We start from the raw sequence: 23,853 nt of genomic DNA, 5'->3' as shown, positions 1-23,853 counted from the left end.
AATAATGCCTTTATGAATGAGAAATTTAAATAATTCATTTTAATCTTAACTTGCTAAATAAAGTGTGAGTATCTGAAAGATATATATACATGTAAATTGTAAACATACGTATGTGCAAGAGCTACATTAGCAAGGTAACATTTTAATTTATTCATGCATTCTAAATAAGGAATTTTTTTTTCATTTGTTATAGTTTTATGTATTGTTTATTAGGTCATTTTCATATCTGGGGTGAAGAATAGGAATTCACCTTGTTCATTAACGGGTATGTGCTGATATATGGTACAAATGTGTCTGTATCAAATTTATTAATGTAAGTATTGTTTATAGGAAATTTCTATAAATCAGGAGTAAAAGACTTGATTAATGTTTCAAAGAAGCTAATTAAGCTGAGCGATATGCGACCTAATTATTTTGAATATTTATTGGTGTAAATATAAGTGACCTAGAAATAATTTTATGTTAAAGATATGTTTATCTGTTTGTATTGCTGTTGTATTGTTCTGTGTATCTATGTGTGTGTTTATATGTTGTTATTCTAGGGTTGATCCTAATCATCACAATGTTCCAAATTCCAAATACATAAGGGTGAATTAAAAAAAAAATGACCAAACGCATATTTATCAACCCACACTAAAAATACAGGCAATGAAAATAGATTTCTATGTCTCAGCATATGTCTTTAGATAGTGTCTAAATACCTGCCAAATATCTCGTTGATATCTCAATTAACAAAAAAGTTATGCCCAAAAATGATGCTAAAATTGTCAGGAATGCAACACCTTTTTGTGACATTTTGAAATTTCAATATCTTTTGGAGATCTGTGAAATAAAAAACAATGCTTCATGTTGAAAATAAAGACTTTCCAGATAATATTCAAAGTATGTATTGAGCTTTAAATGTGGACTGTCATAACTTTTGTTTAATCAAGTTGTGGCCATGGCTGATGTTTAAAAAAATATTATACCATGTCAGGAGTGCAACAGAAAAAATGTAGTGTTGCATAAAAAACATCAATTGTAAAATTCTGATAGAAAATTAAGACAAAATAGAATTTTGGAAGTGTAAAATAATAACTGATATACATTTTAAAACTTAAAAATGTTACAAAAATCACAAGCAGCATTAATGAGAGTCAAGTATATGTGCATACTCAATAATTTATTTTGGAAAATAAAGACACAAAGAACATTTTTACCAAATAGATTTATCAATTACAGGATCTGTCTGTGCTTCAGATCTATATTTCTATGGTCAGGAGTGCAACACATTTTTTTTAGAGATTCAAGTTGTGTGTCGAAAAGACTTCTATTCATGCTTAGAAGTATTCATTAATTAAGAATGATCTTTTTTTATAATTTAATGCTAGATTATTGATAGTTTTATTAATAAAAATCCTTCCTTTTTCAATTTTATCAATGTATGTATTGATAAGATGTATTTTTATCTTTTTGTGATTTTTTTTAATGAACGTTAAAAATAAACACACTAAAACATTGTCATTAAATTCAAGTAATTCCTCCTCAACTTCACTGAAACAACAGAACAAGTTCTTATGTAATTTTCACTTCACAATTCTACTTTAAAGGCCCCAATGCTTTTGGTCAGGAGTGCAACAAATATGTTAGAATTATAAATCATCCAATAAGAATAAAAATAAAGAAAAAGTGATGAGTAGAATTTTTCTGGTGGGTTACTGTGTTTGTTCTCTAAAGGAAAATATGCCTTAAAATATATTTTATCTTTTAAATATACATTTAAGCTGGTTTTTGGGCATAAAATAGGGTATAATTCCAGATAAAATGTGAATTTTAAATACTTTCATCTGTTTTAATTATGAAGTACTGCACTATAAACATTGCACAATTTCATTATACCACTTGATGTTGCCAACACTTTATGAATTTTTGTGTTCTATGGTTTTAATTTTAAATTTTACTGCAGTCAGGAGTGCAACAAAACTGCTTTATAATTACCAATGCTTTTTAACTATCTTTACTAAAACAAGTTGAAAAAAAATGTTTGATACTATTTGATGTTCAAATCACTATGTCTATCAACAAATTACAGAAATTTTACAGTCAATTCAGGGAATAGTTTTCATCATTTCACATATATTTTAAATAAAATTTATATCTATTACACTTTGCAAATAATCATGTTTTAAGGTCTTCAAAATATGAAAAACCTGCTGTAAACGATGAAAAATATCAACACGACAAATTGATTTACAAAGTAAGAATGGGATATTGTGTGTTATAATTTTTAAAACAAAGTTAAATAAAATACATATCAGATATCAGGAGTGCAACACAATAATGTAACGTAGAGTCACTTCAAAATCTAGTATTTTTTGTAAGAGAACTCGTATATAACAATTCTTTTTTGGCTTAGATTTAAAGAATTGACAAAAAAGTGAATTTTGTGGAATTTTATTGCTTCATATTTTTTTCATATTAAAACTTTTCAAACCAGAATTGAAAAAATAATGTAAAATAACAATCAAAAAGCCAATATTTTGTCACATGTACAAGAGAAGATACTCATTCAAGGTCTAGATTTAATCATTTATACCCCTTTTACCGTTTTGAAGCATAAAAAACTGTAATTTCTTGTGATTATGTATTGTAGAAAGTCTTTTAAGGTATAATGATATTTTCTTTTTTCAAAAGAAATTTTACTAATAAAAATTCTGAAACTTTTTAATCCAATTGTCTATTCTATTGCCACCTCAGGATTTTATACTAGAATGCATGTGCAATATGATGATACAAGTGAAAAATATGTTATATGTAGTTGAATTTTGCCAAAAAAATTCAGTTTGGTGGTCATTTTTTTTTTTTTGAATTCACCCATAAACTACTTTGTATCCACACCCTAGACCATCTTTTTTTATTGTTAAACCCAAGAACTGGTTACAATCGGAATTAATCTCCGACCCTTCAATTTTTGATTTGGAAAACCTGAGCTTAGGTTGTCGCTCATCGCACATACATTGCAGTATCAATAGTTTCTGTGTATGTATATTAACAAATTACATTTTCAGAGGCATTTAAGTTTAATTGCATATTCAAATGGTGCTTTTCAATTTTTATCTTGTAAACAAACAATGGAGAAATTCATATACATGTACACCTTAAACATTATTTTAATTTTCTTAAAATAAAAACTAAGAAAATGATTTCAAATGTATAATAAGGCAAAAACAGAATCAATTCATAAAAAAGTATGATTTTCTCTTTAAATATCAAATCAATTAAAGCATTCTCAAAATCAAAATAATAAATGAGAAGAAAGTTATAACCGCAGTCATGTATGTTTGAAAATGTCGAACCTTCAATATACTCTATAACTATTTCTGTAGATTAAGTCCTCATTGCTGCACAGTTGGTGAGTGCAATGTCACACACATTTTGTCCCAAAATGGCATGTCTTCCAATTCATTTTCAGGATATTCTAAGTACGTCTGGGTTTCAAATAAATCAATAATTTTCAATGGTATTTTCTTCATGACATTCTTTTTAAGAATGATAAGAAAAATCATGCTATCTCCCCCTCTTGAATATATGGATTCCATTCTAGCCATGTTTAGTTCGTACATACACCAGTAAGACTTTATGAAGCTATGGGTTAGCAAACACACCGCTCTCCTACTGTGGTGTATTGCATTGGCTATATTGTCAGCAATGTCTGCACCTGGCACAAAGTCTCTACTGTGCAAACAAAGTTTCAGTTTATTTTGTTTTTCAAGAAAATCCAATTTTGAAAATATAAAATCTCCGTCCTCTTCGGCATACGATACGAAGGCGTCGTACCTATACGTTTGATTGGGTAAATCCGAAGATTGTCGGTCGCCATAGTAGCGTCTTTTGGCAATATAGTATAAATACCGTAATCTCCAACGGTATCGATTGAGTATTACTGTCCCAACAACAATCATCACGAAAAACAACACAAGTGTCAAGATAACTATTAGCGTAAGATACGTTTCACACCTAAATTGCATTTCTTTGACAATATTCGATAGACCTTGCAAGGAGACAATTGATGCGTTTACAAAAATACATTCATATTCTGATATCTGTGGAAAAATTGGTTTTACCTTTAACATCCATTTTAAAAAATCCATATGTTTACATGTGCAACGGATAGGGTTGTTTAGCAAATTGAACTCCAAATGGTTCTGTCTTCTAACTAGTTTACTTAAATAGTCTCTGACGCCCATGCCAATGGTGGTTATTTGATTCTTTGACAAATCTACTTTTGATAAATTATGCATATGAGATATCGCCACATCAAATGTTCCAAGAGAATTGTCTTTAAGATACAATATTGTCAACTTTTTCATATTTTTGAAGATCTGTTTTGGCAAACTTCTCAGTCTGTTTTTGGACAAATCTAAAACACTTACATTTATTAACACGCTAAAGATTTTTCCATCGCGATCATTTTCCAATGATGTGCTTAACAGATTTTGCGAAAGATTTAAATGCCTTAAACCGAAAAACTCACTAAAGAACTCCTCGGATATGTTAGTACATAGGTTATTTGAAAAATCAAGATATTGCACGCTTCCAAGGCCTTTAATTGGACCAATCAATTTATAGAAAATATTGTTTTGTAAGTAAACATGAGTCAGTTTCTCGTTTTTAGCTTTAAAATTCCACATGTTTAATTCCATTCTATACATATTATCATTAAAATATATCTTTTCAACATTTGGCGGTAAGTATATCATGATATCGCTTCTTTTTCTTCTCTTCCTGTACGTTTCTGGAGATACAAGTTTCATAAAATGATGGTTATCGGGTCGATGGTTCTTTACCTTTTTTGCAATTGTGTCGTTACAAGCATTATAGATTGAGTTTATTTTGTGAAATGAACCTTGAAAACTTGCATTAAGACTTTTTAATGACCCAAGGCGGTTTAAAAGAAACACATATATCCCATAGGATAAATAATTGTCTGCTACATTTATTTCCTCCAGAAATCTTGGCATATTCCGAAAAACATTTTCTTCAAAATAGCTTATTCTATTTGATGCTATAGACATTTTTCTCAGAGGAGTGTTTTTAAGATTCATTATGTACTCGAAACGAAAAACCGTGCTGATTCCATAGGTGCATTGAATTTTATCCAATAACAGAGTTCTTATTTGAGACTGCTTTAAATCAATTGTTATGTTTCTCAAAACAGATAAAGTGAGTTCCTGATTGCCCGATATATCTAAATGGTCAAGTTGGTTATTATTCTGAAAAGTCCCCTTCTCAATTTCTTTAAGATTGCAGTTTGACAAAGCAAGATGTCGAAGGAATATAAGTTGTTGGAAGGTATATCTTTTGATTCTTCTTATATAGGGATTAAATGTCAGGTTTAAATGCGTCAGATGATGAGGTAAATGAGACGGTATATCCGTTAAAAGATTATGTCCTAGATCAATACGTGTAACATCGTTTGTAAAGTTTGGCGACTGTTTTAAATTTAATCCACTGCAATTAGCAAACACAAAATCTTCACCTCTAGTACATTGACAGCGTGTTTGTGTTGAGCAAGGAAAGTGTGCCCCATGAGCATGAAGAAAAGCCATGCACCAAATCAAGATCGATATAATAATCTGAAGAAAAAACAAACAAACATTAACATTGATATTAATCTTCACTTGTTGCATTTTAAATGAAAAAATAAATACTGAGTAAATAATAATAATAAAAAAACAATTTTATCATAGAAACAAACCTTAATGATTGTGTTCATATATTCCCATTCCATCTTAGTCCTTTTCTTTATTACATGAATTTAATTGCAAAAGGAAATATTTGTATATGAACCCCTTATCTGAGTTTATACTTCATAGGGAAACTTCTGCAAAAAAAAATTTCCGTAATATGGTAACTTACTCCAAAACATGTCCGCCAAATGCATGGGAAACGTTTGAAGTGATCTTTTATGATTTCTGTAAAGTTGATACAAGATGGTAGATTTTTTTTAAATGATGAAATTGTGTAGTAAATACCCTCTGACTTAAAATAGAGCACTCTTTTTTCAGTGTTCTGTTACCATTTCCTGCAAAGTTAATTTGACATTTTTTTAATATTCAGTTTATAAAATAAAGATACAAAGATCAAATTTGTTGGCATATTGCAATCAAAAGCAGGAAGAAATACCTGATTTCCCTTACATACTGATTTTGCGATACATGTGGTTAAAACATTAATAGAAAAACCGTATGGGAATACTTACATGTAGGTCTTTCCTGGGTTGAAGGTCTCCGGGCGATTATATTCTGTTTCTTTTATATTTTTTTACATCTAAATTGTGCAAATTTTATTTAAATATAACTAGGATATTACGAAGCCATTTTCAATTAGATTTACAGGAAAGGAGTGCTATTAATTGAGGATATTTTACCCAGAAGCAAAATTTTAATTAAAAACCTGACTTTTGGTTACAAGTTAAGGACTATTTCTGATTTTTAAATGATATTTTTCCTCGGAGGTGACCTTCATCAGACGTTCAGGATATATACAAGACCAGCTTGCTAGATATTCATGGTGAGATACTATTGACTCAGCGATGCATATCCTCTAGCATCATTGTTAAAATTCTCGCCTCTGAAACTGCCAAAGTGGGAATGGAGTGATTATTGAAAATTAAAAGGGAAATCGAAAAATGAATCACAGCAATCATTTAATCATTATCTATAATGAACTTGCATTTAAAACAAAATGAAGTATCAAGGGACAAATTAAGCACATACCGCGCTTAGACTTTGAAGGTTTTTTTGTTTTCAAAATCGAAATTTCGGCAATTTTTGTGATTGAAATTTTTTTTCTTAATCAGGAAGGCGATTCTTTTTTGTACTTTATATATATATATATATATATATATATATATATATATATATATATATATATATATATATATATATATATATATATATATATATATATATATGTAGCAGTCACGTGTTTTTTTTTTTGGCACATATACTTGCATTAGTGAGGTCACCCATAAATTTCACTAGCAAAACGGCATAACCAGGTTAAATTTCTAAGCTTAGTTTATAAATATTTTCAATGAGCATTATAGTTTTTGAAAAGTGGTGCGATCCATATAGATTCGTCTATTTCATTGTTAAATATATTTGTATGATTGCATGCTGATTTTTTTGCTGGTCAACTGCATTAAATGTAGATATAATTCATTCATTTTTAAGAATTCAGTTTATTTGTAAAAGCTTACTATGATCCCTTGCACTAGATCGATTTATCAAGATCTTTAAATAAATGGCCCTCCGATTTGCTTGCATACAAATATACGGCAGTATCAATTAAATAGGAAATGTATGGAAAATATATAAATAAAATAATAAAGCAGACACTGCATCCATGTTAATGGTCTCTTAAATATCTGCAAATAATATTTTATTTAATTATAAATCAAATATACTTTTCCTTGTGAAAAAATTACTTAATCCGCCTCTCAGTGCATACAAACTGCGTTCAAGTCTTACGAAATAACGTCACGTCGACAAGTGCATCGCGATCAGTGACTTTTTTATACCTTGCTAGGTGAGATTTAGCTAACGACAAAACAGCATGTTAAAGTAAGTTTTGATGTAGTTTTATTGTGTCCTACAGTTTCAAATGGCCAATCATTTCATTTTTTTTCAAGAATTGTTTTGTATGATGCCATAGTTAATATTTCCCGTACAAATTAGGCTCCGCCTCTTTTTTGTAGCCTTAACTTTGCTGTGAAGGCCTGATTGTTGCATTAAAATGAACCCTGGACAGGGCATTATTGTCCTATGGACATATTTTTAGTTTTCAATGATTGATATATTTTGGTATACTTTTCAGGAATTAGGCTTGATGAATTGATTGGTTTATCTTTATTTTTAAAAGATTTACAGTGATGCATACAGCAGCATCTGAAAAAAACCCGTACAAAAGATAGACTGTAGTGACATTGTTAATATTAGATAAGCCTTAAAATTCGAATCATTGTACTCTCTTTTATTGAATAATATTGTACATATATCACAAGATATTGAACATTCATCACAAGATTATCAAACATACATCACAGGATTCAAAAAGAGATCATTGTCTGAAAATGAGTTTTTGTACTATTAGTTCTTTTAATAAACATCTTGTCTTATTAAATTACTTATTTTCCTTTATCTCGAAATTTATTTATATTCAAATTAAAACTATAAAAACAGATTATGTGCTCATGCAATCACTAAATGTACATTCATTCATGACCCCATTTGAAATACATGTTAACCTACTATGGCTTTTATGGATTAGCCTCGGGTAAAAGACTTCGTGTATTTGTGTTTATAAGAATACCTTGCTGTGGAGAAAATATTATTATTCTCTATTTGACTAAAATGTTTATTGAACGGAAAAAAAATGTATGTTTGTTTCCTTCTTAAATTTTGTGTAAACACTTTGAATATTCAAGGTAGACATATCTGGGTACTTCCCTCTTTTGCTTGAAGTAGAAAAGTATCCTCGTTCTTTTAGTGACGACTTTAACCAATCTATAACTAATAAATAATTCTAGAAGTACAAAGTTCGTTTCAAATTGATAACGTTAAAATTGCCAATTTTTAAAATTATATTTTATTTAAACTATAGTTTACTGAATTTTTTTTTTGTAAGGGTTGTTTTTTGGGTTTTTTTTTCAATGTATACCTATCAAAAAAAAAAAAAAAATACTATAGTAAACTATATTCACCCTAGTAAATCAGTGTTCATACTCACTCACTTTAGTGTTTCAAAGTTTTTATAGTTATCACTATAGTGTCATAGTGATCACTATAGTAAATCAAAGTTTTCAAAGTTATCACTATAGCAAATCAAAGTTTCAAAGTTATCACTATAGTTAACTATAGTAAATCATAGTTAACTATAGTTTACTGAAATTTTTTTTGTAAGGGTTGTTTTTGGTTTTTTTTTTCAATGTATACCTACGAGGCAGTAGTTTCCTTCTCTTGATTTTTAATTTTGAAATATTAAATTAGATTCAATGCAAATAAGTCCTAAAAATAATGTGTTTCAAAATCAGTGTTAAATTAAACAAAAATTATCTTCATCGGTACAGCTGTTTACGAAAACTTGGAGGGTCAAATGGGGAAAATGAAAGTAATACAAAGGAGTAAGATGTTTGTAGTAAGACTTCATGACAAGTGATAAAAACACACTTTTTTAAATTATGAAAATAAAAAACTAAATTAATAATTAGCCGCATGAAGTTTCATTTTGATTCAAAGATTTTTAAAGATATTCTAGCTATTGATAATATATATATATATATTTTTGGATATTAATTGGGAAATAGTTTCCCTAGTCATTGCCCATGAATAGAGAAGACTTTTAAAAGATCTAGAATGCATTTTCAATATAGCTATTCCTACCTTGGGGTTTGACACATGAATAGAGGCCATGAATTTCAAAATTTTAGTAGAGACCTGATAATTAATTTCCTCATGCCAGCTGATTGGCTTACATCTAGATTTAGAGAGGATGTTGAAGATTCCATTGATTTTGATAGTTTTGCCCCACCTTCATCAGTTCTAGAGGAGAAACTAAAAATATTCAATTGTAAACCGCGCATGATGAACGACGAACAAAAAAGCTGAGTGAGGCAATCATGCGAAGGTAATGTATCTCGTTATTACGACTTTCTGAGGTCTTGATTATGATAGTTTATCCCATAATTAAGTTACCTTTTTTGGAGACTTTTTCTTTCGTTATTATTTCCTTTTTTCTAATTTGACCCCTCTACGCTTTCATTTGTGATCAATATGTCATGTAAAATTCATTTCTTTCTCGTGAAAAAAAAAAAAAAAAAAAAAAAAAAAAAAAAAAAAAACATCGACGCGAAACAAAATGCAAACAATCTATAAATATATACAATTTAAAATCTCTTTGCCCGAAATAAAACTACAAATAGTAAAAATACTTCATTTCTACATAAAGCTACTGGTTCACCTACAGCTTGTGAAGAAAAGTGACCAGTATAATTATAATGTATTTCTAAATTTTGAATAAATGCAGACAAACACAGAATGAAACAAATGAATTTTAATCGTGTAAAATGATACTATATTATTTTTTTTCGTCATTCAAAGCTCTCTGATTGGCTTACATTTGATAACATGATCAAGTATATAACAGCATTTACACTTGTGTTACTACTTTAAGATTATGAAATCCATATGTCTACATGATGTTTCAGAAAATGGTAATAATCTTCTATAAAACTACAATAGTGTTGACTTCACAATGTCTAATATGACTTGATGTTTCTGAAAAAAATCCCAGACACTACAAGTCCCATTAATGATTGTGATGCTCTGTAATTATAATTGTTAAGACTTAGTCAAAGCTATGTAAATTAAAACATGGGTATATAAGACAGCTTAAATCACTCATATTTAATTAGTCATTGTCTTTTTCTTTTTTATTTATTTTTTCTTACCTTCATTCATTTTTTTTTTAACATTAAGACAGTAATATGTTATTATTAAAAGTGAAAGTGTCTCGCAAAGTTTGAATAATAAAAAAAATAATTGAATTACATTACTCAGGTTATTCTATTGTTGCAAGTTGATATTCTGCTTGGAGCTCAAGGTGCTCTTGTACCATTTTTATACTTTTTTGAAGACATGCATTGCATGTTACTTAAATCTACTTTATGTTACATGTATATTAGTTAAATTACATGTATATTTTCAGCATATTAAATATCTGATTCACAAGTAGCACATGATTGAATATATAATGCATGCAGATATTTTCAATTTAACTTTTACGGGTTTCTTTGAGATACTGGTATTCTTAGATTGATCGTATAATGTGACGACATAGGCAATTTAGTTCAGTTAGCGAAGACAGAAATAATGATATAATCTTGGGCTAAAAATATATACAAGTAACACGATAAATATTGCAGACACAACCAGACAGGCAACATGGAAAACAATTTCAATTTCCAAATTTGCACATCCCAATATCATAAAAAAGGAATCACACCAAAATAAAGTCAGATATTTGAATCTTTAACAGCGTCACAAATAGTCGTAATGTTTTGAATTTCTCTTTTCTTTGATGTTCACTTTCGCTTGCCTTTGGTCCTTCGTCGTCTGATAATGATGTAAACAATACCGTTCAAAATCCCGGCAATATTTGAAAACGTGGTCACAAGCCAGAGGTACTGGGGAGACCATCTGCCATATTCCATACAGAGACAGTGGCCACCATTGAACTATGAAAGCAGTGACAAAAAGCAACATTGTTTTCCCTGCTGTCAAGGCAGCCCGAGCGGTAGCAGACTCCTGTCCCAGTGTGTTTTGTAGGCGCCTAGACTCGCTCTTTATCCGCCACAATGTCAAACCATAGAAGATGATGTTTGTAATTAGGACAGCTAATAATGGGACCGTGGTGAAGAAGACAATGGCTATACCTCCTTTTACTTTGTCAACATGGCACCTATTTTAATTAAAATCGAAGAATGATATATTTAAGTAGAATGCATTTTGTATTTGATTAGGTTTGTTAGATATATCACTGCTGCGGTCGAAATCTGTTAACTAAAGGGAATTATTAAAAGTGTATTAAATATTCAAAAGCAACATTGACCGCCGATTTTAAAAGAGAATTTCTCGATAAAACGGGGAAAATTTTTTAAAAATACTAAGGTAAACTTATATTTACAATGGTAAACCATAATTTACAATAGTGTCAAATTATATACTGAAAGGAAAAAGAAATGCAGGGGAAAATTTGTATGGGAGGTATTTTGGCTACTTTTCACCTACACAGTATCTAACCCACATACTAAAAAAACCGGAAGTTGTTGCGTTTCTTGGTTGACAACATGATGCAGTCATGGGATTATGAAATTAAGACGGCAATTATTCGAAGACATGTTAAGTATTTAAATGTGTTGTGCATTAAAACGCATAGATATATCATGAAACGTTCTCTAGGAAACACAATTTTGTCAAAATGCAGCTTTGTTTTTTAACGCAATGCAAAACGCAGTGCAGTGTAGTTGTGCAGAGACTTAAAAAGATATATTATGGCATTGACGTTCATCCCATTTTCGATAAGAATTGTATCAAATAATGAGACATATAAGTATTGGGGTATTGAAACGTAATTTATTCCTAATTATAATTAGAATATTCTTAATTTTACTGCTTTAATCAAAATGCGACTGTATCCGTCGTTCAATATTTACTGTATGTGTCGTTGTGCGGGACAGTATTTTCATTGTACGAGTCGTTGGTAAATTAGGTGCGTTCTTAATTGAAAAGTTCTGAAATAAATTCTATTTTTTCTTTCAGTTCTAGATGTATGATATAATGCTTCTATACCTTCTTTTTATATGTTACTACTGCCACTTTGAAACAAGAAATTTCAACAAAATCATTGTCACAAAGTCATTCTCATTTACCTGACTCCAAATTGAAATATCATTGTCGCTTGTGTTTAGACTATTTTCTCTTGTGAAAATGGGATAAAATTAGACATGTTTTGCGATAACATGGCCGTAGGAACCGGGGGGGGGGGGGGGGGCACTTAATTTTGCCGATATATAGATTTCTATAGAAATCATAGCTACTATTTGCTTGTGTCCCCTCAATAAAAACGTCTGATGACTTTTTTTTTTTTTTTTTTTTTTAATTTTGCCGATATATAGATTACTATAGAAAACATAGCTACTTTATGCTTGTGTCCCTTCAATAAAAACTTTTTTTTTTTTTTTGCTTCATAAGAAATTTTGGTAGTTGATAGTGCCCCCCCCCCCCAACTGAAAATGTATAGGCCACCCCCCCCCCCACCCCAACAAACTGAAATTGCTTCCCACGGGCGTGGATTAGACCTTTTTTTCGATATAGAAGCTTTTATAAGAAAACTGAATACAAAAGAATCATTAACATAATTCAACCCCCTATTTACAGAGACAAAAGTAAACATCATTTTTCAATTTCTTTCTTATAAAAGATTTATAAAATCTGGTCGCTTAGAAAGCATTATCAATTAAGCGTTTACAATAACTTATCATCCGATAAGAATTTAGGTAGAAACGATTATTCATTCATAATAGTTTTCAATTTAACATTACTATATTATAGGTATTATACATTCTTTTACTGTATGGTTGTTTTATTGTCCAAAAGGCGGTTATCAATCTGATTCTTTCAACTGTCATAAGATTTACATGTATAATTAACAAGCGTTACCTTTTTTTTCTATGTGCAAATTGCAAACAATATTTAAACTGAACCTTCCTATATCTCAGGCTGGATAGCTGTATGGCTCTGTGTGTAACTGATTTTCAAACTGAATAAATCCAAATTTAGGAAAAAATAGGCAACAATCTGATATTTTGATAACAAGCGTTACCTTTTACAAAAGTTACTATTCAACATCCCTTGCGTATATGCAATATTTTCTTCAATATTATACAATTATTACTGGTTTTTAGGTGAGGTGAATATTGTACTTCGAAGGTGGCTAAATCATCGTATTGACCGAAAAAACAGCAATAATTGTTTTATTATATGATTCAATGATTAAATGACACACACTCATTAAGCAATCCATGCCATCTTACTTGTTCACATCTACTGAAGTACTAGCCGAACATAATGAGAGAAACGGGTTTAAAAACCAGTTGTATTATTTTGGAATTTTCAATTCTAGTTTAGGTGCAATGTAGAAAAAAATAAATGTCAGGCATATATATATATATATATATATATAGAGAGAGAGAGAGAGAGAGAGAGAGAGAGAGAGATATGATTAATTTTGAAAAAGGGGGCATTGAAAGGAAAAAAAATGACAATGACAACTTACCTGAAAACAAATCTTTGACTAGCCCCTCCACCCCCTACCCCCTGCCCCCCAAGGTAAAGAATTCTCCCAGCTCAAAATTTTATTTGGTGGGATGTAAAGATCCATAAAAGAGGGAAGGTTTCATTGAAATTTTCTATCATTAAAATTTAATTTAAAACTTTCCATTCTCAAAAGGTTGGGAGAAGGGTAGGCCTCCTGCAACCCCCCCCCCCCGGAAACCTCACCCAAGAAGTTATGTGCCTTAATGCTATGTTCACATGAGTGGAAGTCAGGTGCAAGTGAAATAACTTTCCAAAACTATTTGCATCAATTTGTAATTCCCCTATCTATTTTTGGTCCAATATAGATTAAAGAATTCCTTGTATTGACCTGGAAGGTCATGTGCTGGTCAATATAACAGTATTTTTCTAACATTGTTGGATTTCAGCCAATCAGAGAGATGGGAATTATTCAATCATATAATAAAATATTATACTTACATATAATGCGTTGAACGTTACTTTTAACATTTGCTGTGTTTTTCTACTAAGCCAACTGTGCAATTGATTTGAAAGTCATTTTTCTGTATAATTACGCGTAGAAATATACACGGTAAAACTCGCGCTAAAGTGACGTCACAATGAAGCTACAGAGACGTAAATAAAAATGTAACGATATAGGGCAGCAAGAAATTCAAATATTGAGTATATTATTGGTGATTTTAAACTTGTAAAATGTAAATATAAGGAAAGTTTTTAAGTTAAGTGTGAATTATTGGTGTGTAAATCACACAGACTTGCACGTAGGCATATTTTTCATGCATGAAGCGCTAGCGTGCTTCATGAAATATGCCTACGTGACACGTCTGTGTGATTTACACACCAATAATTCACACTAAACTTAGAAACATTCCATAAATATAATTATATAAAAATTTTGTCATAATTTGAACTCTTTATAACGTCTATAATAAATTTATAAATAATGAACTTAGTACAGGGTTTATCTTACAATTAAAAAAAATAAATGACTTCATCGGCAGATAAATTTCTATCATGTATTGAGGTACAAGTGTATTCCAATACCTATTTTTGTCCCCCGCTTTCACTGAAAGTGGAGGACATTGATTTGGCTTTGCCTGTCCGTCCGTCAGTCCGTCCGTCTTTCTGTCTGTCTGTAACACTTTCGTTTCCGCGCGACATCTCGAGAAGCCTTTGAGTATTTGCAATAAAATTTTACATAACAAAATCAGTAGGGCCGGGTCTTCCATAGGCCACAGGGAGAAATTTCATTGCAGACAGAAAGGTGGACAGACGGACTGACAGACAGACCCAAATTAATATCCCCCACTTTCAGTGAAATCGGGGGGAAAATTAATTTTTTTAACACTACTGTCATTGAAATGGGGTATCAATTCTGAAAAATGATCATGACAGCACAACGAAGAACAAGAAAAGAAATAAAAGACAAAATTATTCCAAATAAAATGAAACACCAAGACAAATTTTTATTCCAAATCAAGTCTCAAAAAAAAAAAAAAAACAACAACATTCAATTCAAAGTTTACAATTTGATGACCTAATCAACGGACCAAGTTTATACAGCGTTAAACCTTGTTGCGACGTGTATATTTTCCCACATTGATCGAAAATATATTTATATATAGCACTTTTCCAGAACAAACAGCAGTAGTCTGTGAGTTTATATCATGCCTTGCAATTGTGCGTTTATGCCTTTTGATATCATGTTTTCTTTTAGTGCTGTATAAGCACATATTACAATGTTGCATGGTTCTACTTCTGATGTCAACTGTCTCTAATATACAGCCATCCATCCTTAAGAAATAAAAAAAAAAAAATAAAAATCGTGAATTTGTTTTATCAAAACATTGTTAATAAAACATTTTAAAAATACATGTAAGTCACCTGAGTTACTCATTTTACCTACGACATTTTGGTTCTCGTCTGTCGACGTCCGTCGTGTGTTTACAGTTTTTTTTTTTTTTATTATTATTTTTTTTTTGGGGGGGGGGTGTTTGTTTTTCTTTTCTTTTTTTAAATATTTTATGTTTTTCTGTTTTTATTTTAATTTATTTGTGTGTGTTTTGTAATTGTCTGTTTGTTTGGTTGTTTTTTGTTTTTGTTTTGTTTTTTTACCTTTTATTGAAAACTATTAATATTGTTAATTCTTCTCAAATTTAGACGCCAAAATTAAGTTTAAATGAAAGTATGAAACACCCTGACTGTAAGGTTAAATGTATGTATGGACTGTGGTACCCGGATGACTGTCAAGACTTGTGGATCTCCTGTTTGTTCAAATACATACCAGTACAACTTGCGTTACTTTAGGAACGAACAATACAATTCGAACAATCTCGTTTGAAACGACGCATACAGTGATTACAATGACAGAGGTGTTTTAAATTGTGTAATTTCAAACCTCAACATTTAAATATAAAACTCCGAAGCATACATGACATTGTTCTGTATCATAATTTTCAATATTTGCCATTTAGAGAAATAATTATATCTATTGTGGACTATAAACAACGTACAAACGTTACATGCATGTGTAAATATGTGAGCAAACGATTGCGTTTTTTAAATTTCTCCTTAAATATTCATACAATTTTAATACAGACAATTGACACTTGTTCAGCGGAATATGCAGAATGATAATTACGCTAATTCATCATGTTTGTGTGTCAATAATCATGCTCACCTTGCAATTTAACAGGTACTTGTTCTTCTCTGGGTTTGTTTACACGCTTCGATACGCAAGAACTTCCGCTTATTTTAGTATGTCGGTTAGACACTGTGACCTATATTGGTGCTCAAAATTACTCAACCGTAAAAGGTATGACGTCACGTAAGGAAGGCGGTAACAGATTGACAATAACAGGTTTGCCAACAATATTTTTAATAAAAATTGATACTCTGGATGTATACAAATTATTTTTCACAATTTAAAGTCAATTTGAATTTCTTTCAAAAATGGTACGGCTGGCGGAAGTTCAAAGTTGTCTGGCAATTGCTTTGCTTGAGAACGAACAAAGGCAACAATAGATTGTTGTAATGTTTATTGTGGATTTTCTACCATAAGACGTCTTATCGTCCATGCACAGGAGTATCAAGGCTGTGACCGATGCGTAAGAGTGGAAAATGAAATAATGACTACATTTTCGATTTCACTTTTGTGGGGTACCTTTAAATGAGTTTCAATTTCTCTTGAATTATTCGTCAACATCAAATTCAAACATGTTTTTTCATAACTTGTTGATTAAAGACGTATCTATTTGATAGATAACTACACTGAAAACTGCATTCAAAAGTTTATCATTCGGTTACATTAAAAGTTTACCATGCGTTTCTTTTACCTTTCACCGTTCACGGTAGCTCAGTCGGTAGAGCGCTCGCTTCGTGATCGGGAGGTCGTGAGTTCGAATCTCGGCCGCGACTGACCTAAGTCGATAAAAAATGGGTAGCAACTGTTCCTTCGCCATGCGCTCGGCACTTTGAAGTGAAAGTTGCGGGTCCTTCGGATGAGACCTTAAAAACTGAGGCCCCGTGTCACGGCAGGCGTTGGCACGATAAAGATCCCTCACTGCTCAATGGCCCTGAGTGCCGAGTAAAGGTCAAAATTTGAAGCCCTTCACCGGTATATGGTGACGTCTCTATATGAGTGAAAAATTCTCGAATGGGACGTAAAACAACATACAATCAATCAATCAATCTTTTACCTTTCAGTATACTTACTTTTACTCAGTACAGTGAACACTATGGAACTTTGATTTACGATTGTTGAAACTCGATACTTTTATAAACTGTTGTAGAACATTTGATATACATGTACTATATTGATAATAGGAACTCTGATTTACATAACTACTACGGTGCATACTATGGATTTGATTATCTACAGTAGAAAAAAACTTTGATACCATTTTTTTATGTTGGGCAAATAGATGTTCTTTGGAACTTTGAAGAAAAAATTTTCATGTGTCTTCTCGAAATTAAAATCCTCAATTCGCACATTATTGCTTTTATTCTGTTGTGCTTCTTGTAAACAAATTTTGTTTTAATTGCTGCTCAGTAAGCTATTAAGCATGGTAAACGTAGTCATATTTTTATGGAATTGTAGATTAGTGTTTAACATTAAAAAAAAAAAAAAAAAGAAAAACTGCAAAAACAGAGAAGTAAAATTTTAATCTTAGTAAAGCTAATTACTTTGTCCTGGATTTCCTAACAAAAATAAACGTATTAAAGTAAAATAAAGTTTACTATAGTATCCAATGTGTTTACAATAGTGAATCAAAGTTTTCACCCAAGTTAATCAAAGTATTTTGACAATATGAGTTTTAATTTGTTAGATTGAATTTATTTCCAATTTTTACATCCGAATGAAAGTATTACTTGTATATTCAAAAATCGTTCCTTAATTTACACCATTGGTAATAAGTGAGATACATGTATTACTGGTCTTCATCTAAAGAAAAGTTCTAGAATAAGGTTTCATAGTAAATCAAAGTATTTACTATATTCATCTATCACTTAACTATAATAATCTATAGTTAACTTTTATTAGTATCCATAGTTAACTATGGGAAACTATAGTTTCTCTTTTGTTCTCTTTTGAATGTTCTCTTTTGTTTAAAAATACCAACTGTTTAAGTGCTTTTGAAGTTTGAAAATCTGAAGCGGGACTACGTTAATAACTAAAGCAATCTGTTGACGAATGCCGGAGGCCTTTCTCAAGTCGTTTTCAAGTAAGGTCACCTCATATGAATGGGTCTGGTATTGCGTTGGTTAGGTTATATCTTCACTATGTTTATGTCTTAATAAGTTTTTAATTATGTTATACAGGGTGGTTCAAATTATCTGACACCATTAATTTTAATATATGGTTTCACATTTTAAACAGTTACAGTCATATAAGGTTTACAATATTTTAAAACTACAATCCTAAGTTATTTAGAGTAAATGATCTTCATGACGTCCATTTTTAATCATATCTCTTCTCAAGAGTTTGTGATTGAATTTCTGTACACGTCAAGACTACTTTCCGCCAAACTTCAATATGGGATTTCAAGGATTGTTGGCTTTAATTTGATGTATACACTTTTCGTTTAAAATATTTCCTCAGAAAAATTTTAATCGTCTTAAATCACGGGAGTGTCGAGAAATACAAGCAGACAACTTCTGGATCTCTGTGTTCATATAGCAATCATTAAAAGAAGAACAATTTTTGACGTTATATAATATCATGACGACTCTTAGGTTTTCCAGATATGACATTAAATTAATTTCTATTAAAGCAGTTTTACAGGATGCAAACATTAAATACCGTATAAGTGAAAATTCTAGCGATACGCAAATTTAGCGATTTGTCCTGAAAAATCGGTATCTAATTTTAGCGAGAAGAAATTTTAGAAAGTTAACGATAACCTCTTATATGGAATAATTGGTCAGCGATATTTAATTTTAGCGGTCTCAAAACTTTCGCTAAAGATGCCAAAATTAATTCCTCGCTTAAATTTCTGATTATACCGTATGCAAAATAACTGATAACAATCTTATTGAGGATTAAATGAGTATTAGATGTTCTGTGTCACCCAATATGGTACGTCAAACAGAACATAACTTTAATTCATAACTTACGTGTAACCAATAGGCCCAAGCATGTCAAAACTCGCGGCTGAAGTCCCTCCAACGCCAGGAAAATGTGTACAACAGAAGGCGCCAATCATATTTGCCGAAATTCAAATCCTTAGAAAAATATATCAAGATGAACACATTGAGTGCAACAGCGCTCACCATAAGGTTCTGGGCAGTGACAAATTCAATCAACATAAAGGCATAAAACCTACACAGTTCCTTTGGGTAAACATGTTCTCTAGTCATAACCATTTGAATATGGTCCAGGGCATTTGCGAGATACACAACTAATCTTTCGCTCTTTGTCCATGAAAAAAATGTCTTAATGTTTTGTGATTTAAAAGATGCAATTATGCCGGCTAAAACTGATACAAAGCTGAAAAAGATGCAGGTGATTGCAGGAATGTGTATGGAATAAAACACGCCACTTTCAAGACCATACACTGGTAAGTCGTAACCACTTTTGGGCCCAGAAGCTGGTGAACGTTTTGTAAATGATTTCTCCAGTTCGGTTGTGTTTTCCGAAAAACCAGAATGCGTGCTATATTCCAGGTCAAAAGGTTGATTTCGGTATAGCAATTAAATGAGAAGGATGCTGACAGATGCATTGTTTTCATATTTTTCACCTTATCTAAATCACATAAAACAAGTTTACATTTTATCCAACAACGATGACAAAACTCTGTTTTAAAACGTGTGTTTGATTGCATGATACATTACAAACAAATTTCAGTAGGATTCATTAGATTGTGATGATATTGATAGCCTGTTTTGTTATGTCGCGATTTCCTTCAGGGATAGGTAAGACTTGCTACACATTTTACAAAGTACTGACCTTTCCATTGAAATATTTCAAACACCACTATAAACTAGGCAACTATCATCATGTTATTTTTAACTTCATGAAGTTATTTTTCTTTAAATGGATAGATGGCGCGTCATGAGATTTGCCAGACATAAAGAGTAAATATAAATAATTAAACAACACCAATTCATTAATTTATAATCTATACCACTCTGAGAATTTAGAAAAAGATATTTTATAATGAGTTTTTTTTAAATTTATTTTTGTGGTTCTGTGTTTTTTCTAAGCTTTTTTAATCAACGGCATCAAATATTTATTGTACCTGTCTATAGGGACTCACAGATGTGTCATTATACAAAGTCTGTGTTTCAGGTTGAGAGAGTTAATGACTGGGTCGTGAAATTCAAACTTCTGTAAACAAGACGAAGAATCAGCAGAGGAATCACTGGATCATAAAATATTGTATTGCTGCCGACAAAGCGGAGAAACAACGTCACAAACAAAGGATTTTTTTATCACCACGATTTCGAGCACTAGGTGTTTCTTTTTTATTAAAGAAAATTTCAGTATCAAATGCTGAGGGAGGTCTAAATTGATCGATTCAACTGGACGTCATAGCAGCTAACGTTCTATAGCGTACCAAGGAATGATGTGATACATGAGTTTAGGGAAGAAAAGGATGCTTTTAAGCACAACTCGTGCTAGAACTAACGTCATTCAGATAGAGGCCACATTAACATGACTGGCTAATCTCTATCACCGTGAAACTTCCCATTAAAAGCTCGAGACCATCTGTCATATTGGGTACATGGTATCATGCTATAAACATAACAAAATCTTTAATACTATCAAATAAATCACAATTAAAATAACAGGGTTTATATTCTAGTTGCATTGTTAAAAAAACATACTTGAAATGATAACTAATCTCTCACCTGGTACAATCGATACCCATCAGGAAATTTGTCTTCCACAAAAGAAGGGAATTCTGTTGCAGTATCCCCAAAGAGTCCATGACTCCATTAAAAATACAGATGCTTGTTCGTCCATGGTAGGAAATGCCTGCCCACACATGTACCCAAAATACATGTCATTATAATTATATGAAATTTGAAATGTTCTTTTTCCCCATTTCTTGGAAAATACATTGATGTTATTTAAATTACAGAATTGGAAAGGAGCATTTTGACTGTAACTTCAACATTATTACCAACTGATAAAAGAGAAAGAGATTATGTGCTTCTTTCTGTTTTGAAAAACGGACATTTAAATCTAAAGAAATAATACATATTTTTAGTGTAAAATATGATTTATTTATCAGATTATCACACCTTATAAGCATGTTTGGGTTTGGGTTTTCTAGAACATTTCTTTGGGATTTTGGAGCCTTCCCAATGAAAGAAAAGCCTCACATTTGCAGACATTTCAACAGTGCTCTCATCAACAAAAATTACATCTCTAAAGTCGTCCTTACGATTAAGTGCATCTAAGTACCAGTGAAGCCGATTAAAAAAAAAAATGAATTAATTATTTAAAAAAAACATACTACGGCAAGTACAGAGTATGTGAAATTTCTTACAGTAAATTTCATTTTGATTTACAAGTTAAGTTACAGGGACCTGGGTATTCTCGAGCAACAACCAGAACATATATATATATAACGTCACATGTTTGAATTGTTTTGAATTGTAAAACGTCTGAAGAAGTATAATGAAAGCGCTTACGTTTTACTAACATTGTTGCCTTGTTATTTTTAATTTTCATATATATATATATATATATATATATATATATATATATATATATATATATATATATATATATATATATATATATATATATATATATATATATATATATATATATAGGATCTCCCATGATTTGTAGTTGGATGTGATTTTTATCCAACAAGTTGTGTGTTTTTTATAAATAAAAACACACAACGAGTTGGATAAAAGTCATATCCAACTACAAATCATGGGAGATTCTTTTTATCCCATGTTCAATACTTCACAGCCAATGTTTTACACCGTTTTACACTGTTTTATATAGGACTCCACTTTATTTTAATTCATCACTCTAACGCAAAAACCATTGTGACGTCACAGCTGCACTTAACTGTGGTTTATGAAAAAAATATCCAATGAGTCATATCCACGGGATAAAGGGGTAAACATGGGATAAATATATATATATATATAGAGAGAGAGAGAGAGAGAAGAAACAAATGAACATGCATTATTATATTCCAATCAACTATCATCTTTTTAAATTATAATTTCATGTCATACATGTATGTGCATTAATCTACAGTAACATGTCTAAAGATCTATATTTTCCGTTCTATAGCAGCTGTTTTGTAGACGACATATTCCTTATATTCTAAAGCTGACTGAATGTTTCAATGTCCAAATAAGTAACATTGCCAAAAGCACATAATAAAAAAAATTACAGAAAAGCATTTTATAATAATAATACATACCAGTTTGTTCTTGTTGCTGATGAGCTGACATGCTCTGGACATAACTGTCTTCCATCTGAGCTCCCGCCGTCTTTTTCTGATAAGACTGCAAGACACTTTCAAGCCAAAGACCTCAAATAGTTTTACTTTCAGTGTTTGTAGGTTCATTGTTTTTAGAAATCCAGCTGTCCATGAACTTTAAATGCAGAGGTTTCAATTTCACGGAATTAGCACCTACAGTCCTTGTTTTCCTTACAAAACCTCGGCCACATTTCCAGCGTTCTAAGAAATCATATATTCCCTGGCGACTAATCATGCAGTTGTGGTGAACACGTTGTCTTTCTCTAATTTTCTGGATAGGCAAATTAGCTGCGTGGTATCGGACGATCGCTAGTTTTTCTCCAGTTGACATTCTACCGCCTTTCGATTTCGGCGCCATTGTTCGGAATGATTCCGAAATATGATTTTTTTTTAACAAAACGAAAATAACCTAATAAACGGAGGAAACGATAAACGGAAAACCTGATAAACGCAAAACACGATAAACGCAAAACCTGATAAACACAGAATACGATAAACGCAAAACACGATAAACGAAAAACCTGACAAACGCACAACATGATAGGATTACTGATAAACGGAAAATCTGATAGGAAAAACGGAAAATCTGATAGGATACACGAACGATACGATAGCATACACGCACGATAGGACACGATAGAATTGTCAAGAATAACGTTGCGGGTACTGTATAATCTCCAACTATTCCTCCGACAGTGTGATTATTTACGAAAATAATCACTGTTTATGACATATCTTTTGTTGTTCAGTGCAGTCATTAAGGTACATATTCATTGATCTCCGTATCACTTCATATCATTTGTTATTGCGTTGTAGGTAAAAAAAAAAATCTGAGTACATGTACACCTTTTTGTAGTATTGATGCCACACTGTCAGTGCATGATAAGCTGTCATAAGACACTGTGCTTAATTTTATGCCATTGCTTAAGACTTGGATTAAAGGTAATTTGCTTCCTGTACTTGACCTGATATATCCCTTGGTAAATTTGAAAGGT

General features: G+C 31.2%; 1 protein-coding gene and 1 pseudogene across 1 annotated transcript in view; both read right to left on the bottom strand.

The window, feature by feature from the left end:
• The window catches only part of LOC133178072 (uncharacterized), a 235,357-nt gene that overhangs the window by 156,597 nt on the left and 54,907 nt on the right, over nt 1-23,853 (bottom strand). The gene's annotated exons all lie outside the window — the stretch shown is intronic.
• On the bottom strand, nt 11,057-23,216 carry LOC133203044 (uncharacterized; annotated as a pseudogene).

Source organism: Saccostrea echinata, unplaced genomic scaffold (assembly GCF_033153115.1).
Source record: "Saccostrea echinata isolate AGI-Se365-2 ecotype Australia unplaced genomic scaffold, CSIRO_AGI_Sech_v1 ptg000002l, whole genome shotgun sequence".
Classification (NCBI taxonomy): Eukaryota; Metazoa; Mollusca; class Bivalvia; order Ostreida; family Ostreidae; genus Saccostrea; species Saccostrea echinata.
Note: the sequence above shows the minus strand (reverse complement) of the source record. Positions and strands in the feature narration are given on the sequence as shown.